Here is an 11,874-nt window from a genome sequence, read left to right on the forward strand (position 1 = left end):
TAAAGGCCAGGATAGACACTGAGTACCTTCCTCAGTTACTCTCTGCCTTATTTTTGAGACAGGGTGGTCAGCAGGCCCCAGGGATCCACCTGTCTCTGCCTCTCTGGCACTGGAATTACAGGCACACACCACGGCACTCCCAGTTTTATGTGAGTGTTGGGGGTCCCGACGCAGGCCTTCATGCTTATGCAGCAAGCACGTTACCCACTGCATCATCTCCCCAGCCCTTGGGTCATGATCTTTGCTCATTGTAAAGTTCTCAATCATAGGTAGGCATCTTTATGTCTAACCAATGTCTTCTTGCCATATTTTGAAGTGGTTTTCCTATTTGCCACCATTATAAGTCATAGCTTGAACATCTTTGGGCATACAGCTTTTTGAAAAAAAAATTACATGATTTCTTTGTGGTTGACATTGATACTTATTCCCTGCCTGCCCCCCCCCCCCCCCCAGGCTGCAGTGGCAGGAATCAGACCTGCGCCTCACAAATGGCAGGCAAGCTCTGCTGCCCCCACCAGTGTGACCATAACCTGTTGGGGTGACTCGAGAGCTAGGAAGAAAGACAGACACGCAGGACAGAGTGAAAGCTGGGATCGATGGTCTGCAGACTCTGCCAGAGACACTGCAGCCCCCCCCCCCCGCACCCCTCCCCCCCCCCCGCCGCCGACCAGCGTTGGTTTAATTTATACACGAGCCAAGAAGCTTTGGCAAAAACTTTCTTTTATCAAATATAGAAAAATGCCCGGGAATGGGGACAAGGTCAGACGATGTAGGAATGAGGCAGCTGCAGACTGTTGTTCTGTATGCACTGTCTTCTGCGCAAGGTCAGGCCCCTGCAAAAGGTCCAAGAGGAGGAGTTAAGGAGAGGCCGTGCATCGCGCCGTCTCCGCCCGTTCAGCTGGAGGAGGACCGGCCATGCCGTGCCCGTGTCAATGGCTCCTGCTGCCTGCGGCTCTCTGCGCTCTACCCCCAGGCCATGTCCACAGCGTTGCCGTGCACATTTTCAAACAACTTCTCCAATTGTAAGATATTATAAAGGCACCTCAGAAGTCTTTAAAAGCAAGGGCATGTTAAAGAGGGATATAGTCAATATAATTATTGTTATTAGCTCACAGCTACACCATACTTTCTTAGCCTGGAACTATTCTAAACACGGAATTAATCCATTTTCTGTTGCTAGTAACACAATCTACAGTCTGGCTGACTATGTTTTATGGAGAAGGGGTTTATTTTGCTGCATGGTTCTGTCAACACAAGGATGCGGGACTGCTCCTGACTGGCACTGCTCCAAGGTGGTGATGACATCATCCTGTAAGAGGAGGTCAGCACACGCTGTCTGGTCTCTGTCCCTCTTCCTATAAAGCTCTGGCTGCAATCACGGGGCTCTAGTGACCTGTCTGTCCTCATCAGCTCCCAAAGGCCCCCACCATGCAATACTGCACCCAGACACACTTTCTACCCTCTTATTACGTCACAAAGGGGATTGCGTTTCCACACCAGCCCTCAGGGGCTGTGCTCAAAACATGTGCAACCTCAACAGGACACTTACATGAGTTAATTTGTCAGCTACCAGAACTCCCATGTGAGAGTGCATGTGTCTGGTATATCCTGGTGATTTCTTTAGTAAAAACAAACAAACAAACAAACAAACAAAAACATTTCTGTGATGTCAGAATAGAGGAGAGGGCTGGAGAGATTGCTCAGTGGTTAAGGAGCTTGCCGGCAAAGCCAAGGACCCAGGTTCTATTCTCTAGTACCCATGTAGAGCTGGATGCACAAGGTGATGCATGCATCTGGAGTTTATTTGTTTGCAAGCCCTGGAGTGCCCATTCCCTCTCTTCATCTGTACCCCCCCCAAAAAATCAATCAGCAAATAAAATATTAAAAATAGAAGAGGACTGGAGAGATGGCTTAGCAGTTAAGGTGCTTGCCTGTGAAGCCTAAGGATCCAGGTTCAATTCTCTAGTGCCTACGTAAGCCATATACACAAGGTAGAACATGTGTCTACAGTTCATCTGCAGTGGCTAGAGGCCCTGGCACACCCATTCTATGGGCCTCTTTCTGTCTCTCTCACTCAAATAAAAATAAAATATTTAAAAAAATAGAAGAGAGACTTGTTGGAAAGGAGAAGGGATTCAGTGAATGGGGGATTTGAGAGAGGGGAGAGAGGGGGTGGGAGGAGACTATGATCATGATATATTGTCTATGTGCATAAAGGTTGTCAAACAGAAATTTTAAAAATTAATAAAATACAACAATTTACAAATAGAAAAAAAATGTCTTCTCTCTGCAGCCTCATGAGCACAGTGTTTTATCATTTTATCAGGTGCTGGAGTCCTCAGTATTTTCCACTGCATTATCTTGCCTCCTAAGGGCCCTGTTACATAGCATAAATTTTCAATTGGTAAAACTTTACCAATTTTCAATTGGTAAAAGTCAGTGGCTATGAACATGTTCAGGAGAGGGCCAGGAAGAAAAGAGGACACCTTACCTAATGCCATGTGAACGGAGGACTCAGCAGCGTGGGCGCTCTGTGTCTTTCCTCTGGGCATGGAATCTCACATGTCACACACAGAAAAGCAGAGATTACCAGCAAAGGAAGTTCCCCTTTGACACTCAAGGCAATGCCATGAGTATTCAAGCCAGAAAACAACTCGTACTGAACTATAATAGCAAAGACATTCCTCTCTGTGCAGCCCTGGGAGCCAGGCACATTCTGGTATCAGGAGGGCATGGGAGAGTAAGAGGCCTGGCTGGTAGGTCTCAGGTACCTAAGACTCCCAGCAGCCATGGGAACGAGCAGGAGACTTAAAACCTTGGCATGCGTGAGACATGCCTTGCCCTCTGCTCAACTGAAGCTCTCTCTACCCCTCTTTCTCCTTCTCCCTTTCCTCTTCCCATGCTCCCTTCCTTCTAGACTTCCTGATGTATTGATTGTCGGGTTCTCTGGAGCCACAGAACCGATAGAATGAATGTCTACTACAAAGGGAGTTTATTAGATTGGCTTCCATGATACAGGCTGGGCCATCCAGCAATGGCTGTCTGCAGGCTGGAGCGTCTGAGAACCTGGTGGCTGTTTGATCCACGAGGCCCTAAGCATCCCAATCTGGTGCTGAAGGCCTGGAGGAGTTATAAAAAGCTAAAAAGTCTTCAGTCCATGCTGGAAGGCTGAAAAAAGAATCTGTGTTCCGATGTCAGTGAAGGATGGTGGCCGGAGGTGGGGTCTACTCACCATCACGGAGCAAGGACAGCCAGGAAAGAGCACTGCTTCCTCCCAGAACCTCACTATATATAGGTATAGGTTGCCCCGAAAGGGATGCCCACTCCGGGGTCAGATCTTCCCCCCGAGTTAATCCTTCCTGGAAACACCCTCATAGACCTGCCTAAGATGCCTGTCTCTTACTTGACTTGGTCTGATACAGTTTACAATAGACATTAACTGTCACGACTGGATTCTTGTGTATGTATGTGTGTGTGTGTGTGTGTGTGTGTGTGTGTGCGCGTGTGCGTGTACATGTTGTCATATGTGTGGTGGCCAGAGGTTGACATGTGCTATGTTACTCTACTGCTCTCCACCTTGTTTATTAAGCAGGCCCTTGCTTGAACCCAGAACCCAGCTAGACCAGCTAATCAGCCTGCCCCAGAGATCATCTGTCTCTGCGCCTTGAGTGCTCGGACTGTAGGTGGCCACCGGGCCTGCTGGCATTTACCCAGGAGCTTGGGGTTTGAACTCCATGCTCGTGTGGCAAGCATTTTACTGACCAAGCCGACTTCCTAGCTGCTGTAGTCAGCTCCATGTTGCTGGGACAGACATCCAACCGCACACAGTTTAAGGGAGGAACGGGTTTATTTTGGGCTTTTGGATCCAGGGGAGGTTCCATCAGTTGCGGAAGAAGCTGCTTCCATACACATCCAAGTGTAGGGAGACCGAGCGGAGGGGGTCCACTGAGCGGGGGGGGGGGGGGGATCGAGCAGAGGGAGACCACGGAGCAGCCACCAAAAGCAGCAGGCATGACCTGACAGAGCTCAGACTGCTCTTGTCCCACACCCCTAAACTGGCATGCAGACCTTCCCCCAAACCTGCCTAAGGCCTGGACTTCAGCCACCACTCCAAGAGGCACCTCTTGCAACCAGATGGCTGGAGAGCCAAGTCACAAGTTTACTGGGGCCGTACCTTTGCATTATCACATTCCAACGGCCACACCGGCACCCCCTGGTGTCTTTAGATTATAAAAGTAATGGTGTTGATTATGTCAAGCATTGTAGAGATGTAGGAAGAAGATATCAATTATTGTTCTCCATCTTCCTTTAATCCCATTCTCCATAGGTTACTGAGTGTAGCTGTTTGGTCTGTGTTTTTGCATACACATTTAAATGTCCCCACAAAATAATACTTTATCTTATTTTTCTTATTAAGGTAAAAGAATTGAACCCAACCTGTCTATATTGTTTGCTTTTAAGACTGTACTAGTTGCTCTTTCTCATTGCTGTGACAAAAATACATGATCAAAACAACCAAAGGGAGGAAGAAAGAAAAGAAGGAGGGAATGGTTTATTTAGCCAACAGTTTGAAGCTATAGTCTATCCTAGCAGGGAAGGCATGGTGGCAGGAATGTAAAGCAAACACCTTTCACCCACAGTCAGGAAGCAGAGGATTACAATAACCAAGGAGAAGCATCATAATTAAGCAGGAATTTTTGGGTCAATACTCAGTGGAGTGAGGTGACAGAACTTATACTCTGGTCCCCCCTCACCTTCTGTTTCTGGGTCCCTTCCTTCTTGATGTGTTCTAGGCATCCAATTGGCTGTGTTCAAGGAGATGTTGAATTCCCAGTGTCACGTAAAGGGAGAAGCCCCCAGGGGACATTCTATTTCTAATCAAAAAAGTCATATGGGACCCCCCAGGAAACAGAAACCTGGATTTAACCCTGAGAAAGCTGCTGGATCTGAGTCTCTCCCCACCTTCTGAACAGCCTGTGTTTACGATGTTCCCTCTGCCAGTCTTCGCCAAGCCTTCTGCACCCTCCTGATACCCTTGAGGCTGGCGACTCATCTGTGGCTCTCTCCATGAAGGGTTTGCATTTGAGCACTTACCAGGAAAAAAAAGCCAATAAATAAGCAAATAAGTAATTCAGGGAACCACTGAGTTTTTCAGTGTTCTTGAGATGACGTTCAGGCTGAATTCTTCCTTTGCCGGGCATCATTTAACGCTCCCATCTGTTCCATGAAGTGATCTCATTTTACCGGAGAGGAAACTCGTGCACACAGCAGTTGCTAAGCCAGCATAACGTGCCGCATCTTACCTGATATAAACATGTGCTAAGTTAGAAGGTGCAGTCATTAATTGTAAGACATGCTACCACCTTACAAAATAGGCCACCAGTGAAGCTAAGGCACATAACTAGTCTCAGGAGACCATCAGTGTGGAAAAGTAGATGTTCCTCAGGATCGATGACTGCGCATCACAGAGCTGGGTCAGAACTTGGGCAGAACACCTTCCGTGCTTCTAAGTGCACTAGGCTTGACTGCTGCCACAGTTAGAAGGATGCTTGTCTCTTTAGATAGAAGAACTCCCGTGCTTGCTCACGTCGGTAATCCCAGCATTTGACAGGCTGGCACTGAGATTCACGAGTTCAAAGCCAGCATGGACTGGGGGAAGATCCTGTCTCAAAAGGCTAAAACCTGAAAAGAAATCCTCCACAGTACATGTGAATAAGTGAGTTTGAGAAGCTTTATTAGCTGGGTGTGGTGGCGCACGCCTTTAATGCCAGCACTTAGGAGGCAGAGATAGGAGGATTGCCATGACTTTGAGGCCACCCTGAGACTATATAGGAGGAAAAGCTTTATTAGATGGAGTATAATAGATTTCTTGACCATACGGCTGCTTGGAGCATTTATTATCTATGAGGATTTTGTACCTCCAAGCAAAAAGTAAAATCTGCATTGTTTCTCAGCCTTTCTTTTGAGAAAGAGCATTTGATGGACCTTCTGTCCTTTGGAACACATTCAGAGTTCTTAGTAAAAGCTCTTTTCTCTAATATTGCAACAAATGTATCCAGAAGGTTAAGTTTCATTTTGCTCAATTAATCTAGTCTTTGGGGGCAATTATTACAAATTGGGCAGAATGGGTCTAGAAAGTGACATTGAAATTAAGTTTACATCTCTGTATAATTTTTTATCTACATCTTTAATTCAGTGTTAATTAAACCTGCCTTTGAATCCCAGAATGGGACCTCATAGCATACCTCAGGCTATGGCCTCCAGACTGTTTTAGACCAAGCAGCCCTACCAAAGAGATGAATCAATCAGGCCAGTGTCATTGTTTCTCCAAAGGTAGAAGGTACTATTGAATGGGAAGTGCTTTGCCTATGGGGAGACCTAGCTTCTAGCTTAGGTTTCCTTTTGTTGTTGGCTTTGGGGACAAAGCCTGCTGTCACCCAGGTTGGCCTCAGCCTTGTGATCATCTTACTTCAGCCTTCCTGGTGCCTGGTGTGTGAACCATCATGTCTGACTATTGTTTGATTAAAAAAAAATTATTTTGGCTGGGCATGGTGGCACATGCCTTTCTCAGGAGGCCAAGGTAGGAGGATCACTGTGGGTTCAAGGTCAACCTGGGCTAGAGTGGGATGCTTCCTCAAAAAGCAAACCAATAAAATTCTCAGAAACTTTTCAGATTGGCTATGCCTGAGTTACCTCTAAGAAGCGCAGTGCCTAACGCTGCTTAACAACAACAAAAATTCCAGCCTTTCCAAATGCTAGTGTCACAGACAGAACCTTAACTTTTTAATTTATTGAGAAACATTTCCTGGGAATTCCCAGCACCTTTCTCTGTATTTCTCCCAGGAAGAAAAACTGCTGGTCTCTAAGGTCACACCTGATTTGAAGGGAACCTGTTTAGATTATGTTCTTGTTGCTGAAACAAAACACCTAACCAGAAACAGCCTATGGAAAGGAAAAGTTCATTTCAACTTAACAGTTCCAGAGGGTCGCGCTCGTCACGGTGGGGGAGTATGGCAGGCCATATACATCTCTTGAGCAGGGAGGGAGGAAAGACAGAGAGAGTGAGTGGGGCTGGACTTGCTCCAGCAGGCTCCACCCTATAGCTTTTCCCATCAGTGCCACCAGCTGGGGTTTAAGTATTCAAACACAGGAACCTATGGGGGCTGCACTTTACATTCAAACCACTGCAGAGCCAGAGACCAGGGGTTCTAGGATTGTACTGGGCCAGGGGTTCTCCAGGCGCGATCTCGGAGAAGTGTCACCTTGCCATATTCTAGGACCCAAATCCAGTCCTATCCCATGGTAATGCCCTCCCCCCCAACTTTCCCCTTTGAATCTCCAGTCTCCATCATATCCCCTCCCCATCTCAATAAGTCTCTCTTTTATTTTGATGTCATGATTTTTACCTCCTATTATGATGGTCATGTGTAGGTAGTGTCAGGCTCTGTGAGGTCATGTATATCCAGGCCATTTTGTGTCTGGAGGAGCACATTGTAAGGAGTCCTACCCTTCCTTTGGCTCTTACATTCTTTCCACCACCTCTTCCACAATGGACCCTGAGCCTTGGAAGGTGTGATAGAGATATTTCAGTGCTGAGCACTCCTGTCACTTCTTTCCAGCACCGCGATGTCCACTGTTGAGTATCTTCACTGGTGATTTCTCTCTCTCCCATTGAACTGCATGCAGAATGGCTTCTTCCAGCATTCTGTCAGCTGATCTACATGGAGGAGGTTATCAGCTCAGTTCCAGTAGGATTTCTCAGTGGCCTTGCAGCCCAAGTATGTGGAGTCTTCAGAAATAGGGTCTTACCATCTATTCCTGATGGGGAACCATGGGCCTTGGGAATGGCCTCTAATGTTTTGGGGGCATGAGGGACCTCCCTGGCCAACAACTCACTGGAAGGTATCCCATCCTTGGCAATGAAAATTTTCTAGTAACACTCTATGGCTCCTGAGTGTCCCATTGTCCAAAACAGTAGATTTCTATATGATTTAATTCTCTTCCATCCCCCTCCCTTTCTTTTCTTTCCTCCTTTCTTTTCCTATTCCCCTCCCTTTCTCCTTTCTCCTTCCTTCTTTCCATTTTTCCTTCCTTCCTTCCTTCCCCCCTCCTTTCCTCCCTTCCTTTCATGTTTTTCTTTTCAACAGTGTCTCATGTAGCCTAGACTGGTCTTGAACCCCTAACCTCTACTTCCTAAGTACTGAGATCACAGGCAAGGGCTACCATGCCCAGTGACGAACCTTTGAGTCTCTTTTTGAGTCTGCTTCTTGTTCTTTTAAAGAACGATGACATTGAAGGCCCTGTAAGAACCACCCAGCACAATGTGTGTAGAGAGTCTGAAGATGTTAGTACTTGGTATTTTGTCTATTATCCTGCTTGGGTTGATTTCTGTCTCACTCCTCCTGAAGTCCCAGACCCTGCTACTTCTGTCTGGCTTAGGTGGCTTCTGGTTGTTGCTAACTGGGATCCTACAGGCACAGAACACCAGGGTCCACCTACAAAAACCTGAAATGTATTACGGAGAGTAAATAAAGGAGAGGGGATATTTCTGTAGTGCACCAGGATAAGCCTGTATTTTATTACCATTTATTGTTGTTTTTGCTTGCTTTCTTACATGAATACCTTGAGTTTAACAACCTGGGGGTCCCAAAACAACTAGCCATGTAAGCTATGGCAGTGAAGAGGTTGAGGATGGGAAGCCAACAGTGGACACGAGGTGATTCTCCCCTGGAGTTTGGAGGCCTGGCCCTCGCATGGCAAGAGGAAGCATGTGGAATTTCTTTAGGATATGCTGAGCATCTAAATGGCTGGAAGCTGCATCTGTCCGACTGTGCCTAGTGTGTTGCCCATAGTACCGTATTCTCCCGCGTGCTCACAAGATTTGCATGTGTCAGAAGCATACACAGCAGCTGCAAAGGGCCATGTGTGACTCAGGAGGTTTTCCGAGAAGGGTCATGTCTGGGAGAGGGAACCCACTGGCGCCCAGACAGAAGGGCAGGCGGGGGCTCGTGACCCTGGCGTGTTGTCTGGTTGCTGATGTCTCAGGGATATCTCTCCCTTGCTGTGACAGCTGTCCTTTCTACCTGCTGTGATGACAGGCAGTGAAAAGGAAGATGGAGAGTCTTGAATACTAGCGATCCTATTCCTAGAAATCTTAAAAATACAGATACCGAAGCCGGGCATGGTGGCGCACGCCTTTAATCCCATCACTTGGGAGGCAGAGGTAAGAGGATCACCATGAGTTCGAGGCCAGCCTGAGACTACATAGTGAATTCCAGGTCAGCCTGAGCTAGAGTGAGACCCTACCTCGAAAAACCAAAAAATAAAAAAATAAAATAAAATATATAAACACAGACACCTTGCCCTGCACAGGTGTGGGGTTGCCTTATGTTGAAGGAAGGAACACAGGTCTGTCCAGTCCCAGCAGACAGCCTCACAAAGTTATAAGAATAATGAAAACATTCTGAGATTCTGGAATTCTTTTTAAAAATTTTATTTATTTATTTATTTGAGAGCGACAGACACAGAGAGAAAGACAGATAGAGAGAATGGGCGCGCCAGGGCTTCCAGCCTCTGCAAACGAACTCCAGACGCGTGCGCCCCCTTGGGCGCTGGCTAACGTGGGACCTGGGGAACCGAGCCTCGAACCGGGGTCCTTAGGCTTCACAGGCAAGTGCTTAACCGCTAAGCCATCTCTCCAGCCCTGGAATTCTTTTTTTTTTAATACTTATTTATTGGGGGTGGTTGGGAGAGGCAGATAGAGAGAGAGCACAGGCATGCCAGGGCCCCCCCCCCATTGCAAACAAATTCATTGCACATATGGCACTTTGGGTATCTGGCTTTACGTGGGTACTGGGGAATCAAACCTGGGTTGTTAGAGTTTGCAAGCAACCGTCTTTAACTGCTGAGCCATGTCCTCTGCACCAAATTCGGGAATTTGTGTACACATGAACTTCTCACTGTGTCCTCCAGAAGTGCCAAAGTCAGTTTTTTAAGCAGAAAGGCTTGTTTCCTGACAGGAGAACAACCAGGGGTTGGCGTGAGAGAGAGAGACTGAGAATGGGTATGCCAGGGCCTCTTGCCACTACAAGTGAACCAGGTGCATGAGCCAGATGCGTGTGGCATTTTGTGCATCTGGCTTTGTGTACTGGGGAACTGAACTTTAGACTTTGCAGGCAAGCACCTTCACCACTGAACTATCTCTCCAGCCCGTACGTTTGTGTTTCTGTGTCTGGTTTATTTTGTTTAACATCGCAATCTCGTATCCCATCCACTTTCTTGCAAATGTGGTGGTTTCATCCTGTGCAGCTGAGCAGTGCTCTGTTGTATTTGAGGTGTCAGGCTTCTTTATTGGCAGGTCTTGAAGCCCACGCTCCCTGCTTGCCCTAGCGGGATGGGTGTTCTCCATCGGACTTCTCTCCAGCAGTGTGTGGAGGATGCCCGGCCAAGGGGTTGAGGCAGACACTTGCGAGTTGTGGCATTAGCAGCTCTGGCTTTTAATCCATGCACCTTTACTTCACCTCTCTCTGTCTCTCTCTCTCTATCTCTCCATCCTTCCTTCCCTTTCTTCCTTTTCTTCTTTTGAAGTAGGGTCTCATGTATTCCAAGCTGACCTCAGATTTACTCTGTAGCCAAGACCGGCCTTGAACTTCTCATCCTCTTGCCTCTACCTCCCATACTTCTGGGATTACATGTGTCCCACCGTGACGCTCAGCTTCTTTGCCAGTATGTGAAGATGATATCGCCTTGTAGGTCTGTTGAAGACATGGAGTGTAAGAAGCTGTATGGAGCATGAACCGTAAGTGCTGGATACATAGCCAGGCAGCCATCAGGTTAGAATGAGACAGAAAGATCGGAATGATAGACAGGAATGTTCCAGCTCAGTTAGTGTGGGAGCCAGCTTTCTATCTCTGAGATAACAAAGCTCACATTATCATCTTTTATTTTATTTTATTTTTTGAGTTTTTACAGTGTGTTGGTCATTTTTTTAAATAAATTTTTTATTTGTTTATTTGAGAGCGACAGACACAGAGAGAAAGACAGATAGAGGGAAAGAGAGAGAGAATGGGCGCGCCAGGGCTTCCAGCCTCTGCAAACGAACTCCAGACGCGTGAGCCCCCTTGTGCATCTGGCTAATGTGGGACCTGGGCCTCGAACCGGGGACCTTAGGCTTCACAGGCAAGCGCTTAACCGCTAACCCATCTCTCCAGCCCTGGTCATCTTAAACATTTGCAGCATTGTGGCAGATTAACTCACCGCAGTCAGTCTCTAGTCCTTTGCCTTTTTGCCGGCACCGACACTGGCCTTGGCAGTGCCCCGACTTTCTTCATCCTGTTCTTGCGTTCTTTCCGCTGTTTCTTTGAGGTCTTCTTCTTCTCATACAGGCCGTGTCTGGCAAGTCTGTGTTTGGGTTCATTTTTCTTTGCATAATCCAAGGAATCATAAATCACACCGAGGCCAGTTGTCTTGCCCCCACCAAAATGGGTTCTGAATCCAAATACAAAGATGACATCTGGTGAGCTCTTGTGCATTTTGGCTAGTTTTTCCTGAATTTCTGTCTTGGGCACTGTGGGCTTCCCCGGGTGAAGGATGTTGACCATTTTTTTCCTCTGAAGCAGACGGTTGGTCATGAGCTTTCTGGTCTGGATAGTTACTGTGTCATTCATGATGGTGGTGATCCTTAACACATTATCATCTTAAAAGAAGGAAAGGTTAATTTTGGCTTATGGTTTTGGAGGTTTCAGGCTATGGTGCTGTGGGTCTGAGGCAAGCATGGACCATGATGGTGGAGAGAAAGGTTCAAGACAGAGAGGTCTGTTCACATCATAGTGAAGAGACAGAGAAAGTGAGAGCATGCATGTGCACGTGTGTGTG

The 11,874-nt window shown here is 47.1% G+C and overlaps 1 pseudogene; it reads right to left on the minus strand.

The window, feature by feature from the left end:
* Positions 1-11,268: 11,268 nt before the first annotated feature.
* Positions 11,269-11,666, minus strand: LOC101610560 (annotated as a pseudogene).
* Positions 11,667-11,874: the final 208 nt, after the last annotated feature.

The sequence above is a fragment of the Jaculus jaculus genome, chromosome 6, assembly GCF_020740685.1.
Source record: "Jaculus jaculus isolate mJacJac1 chromosome 6, mJacJac1.mat.Y.cur, whole genome shotgun sequence".
NCBI classification, from domain to species: domain Eukaryota; kingdom Metazoa; phylum Chordata; class Mammalia; order Rodentia; family Dipodidae; genus Jaculus; species Jaculus jaculus.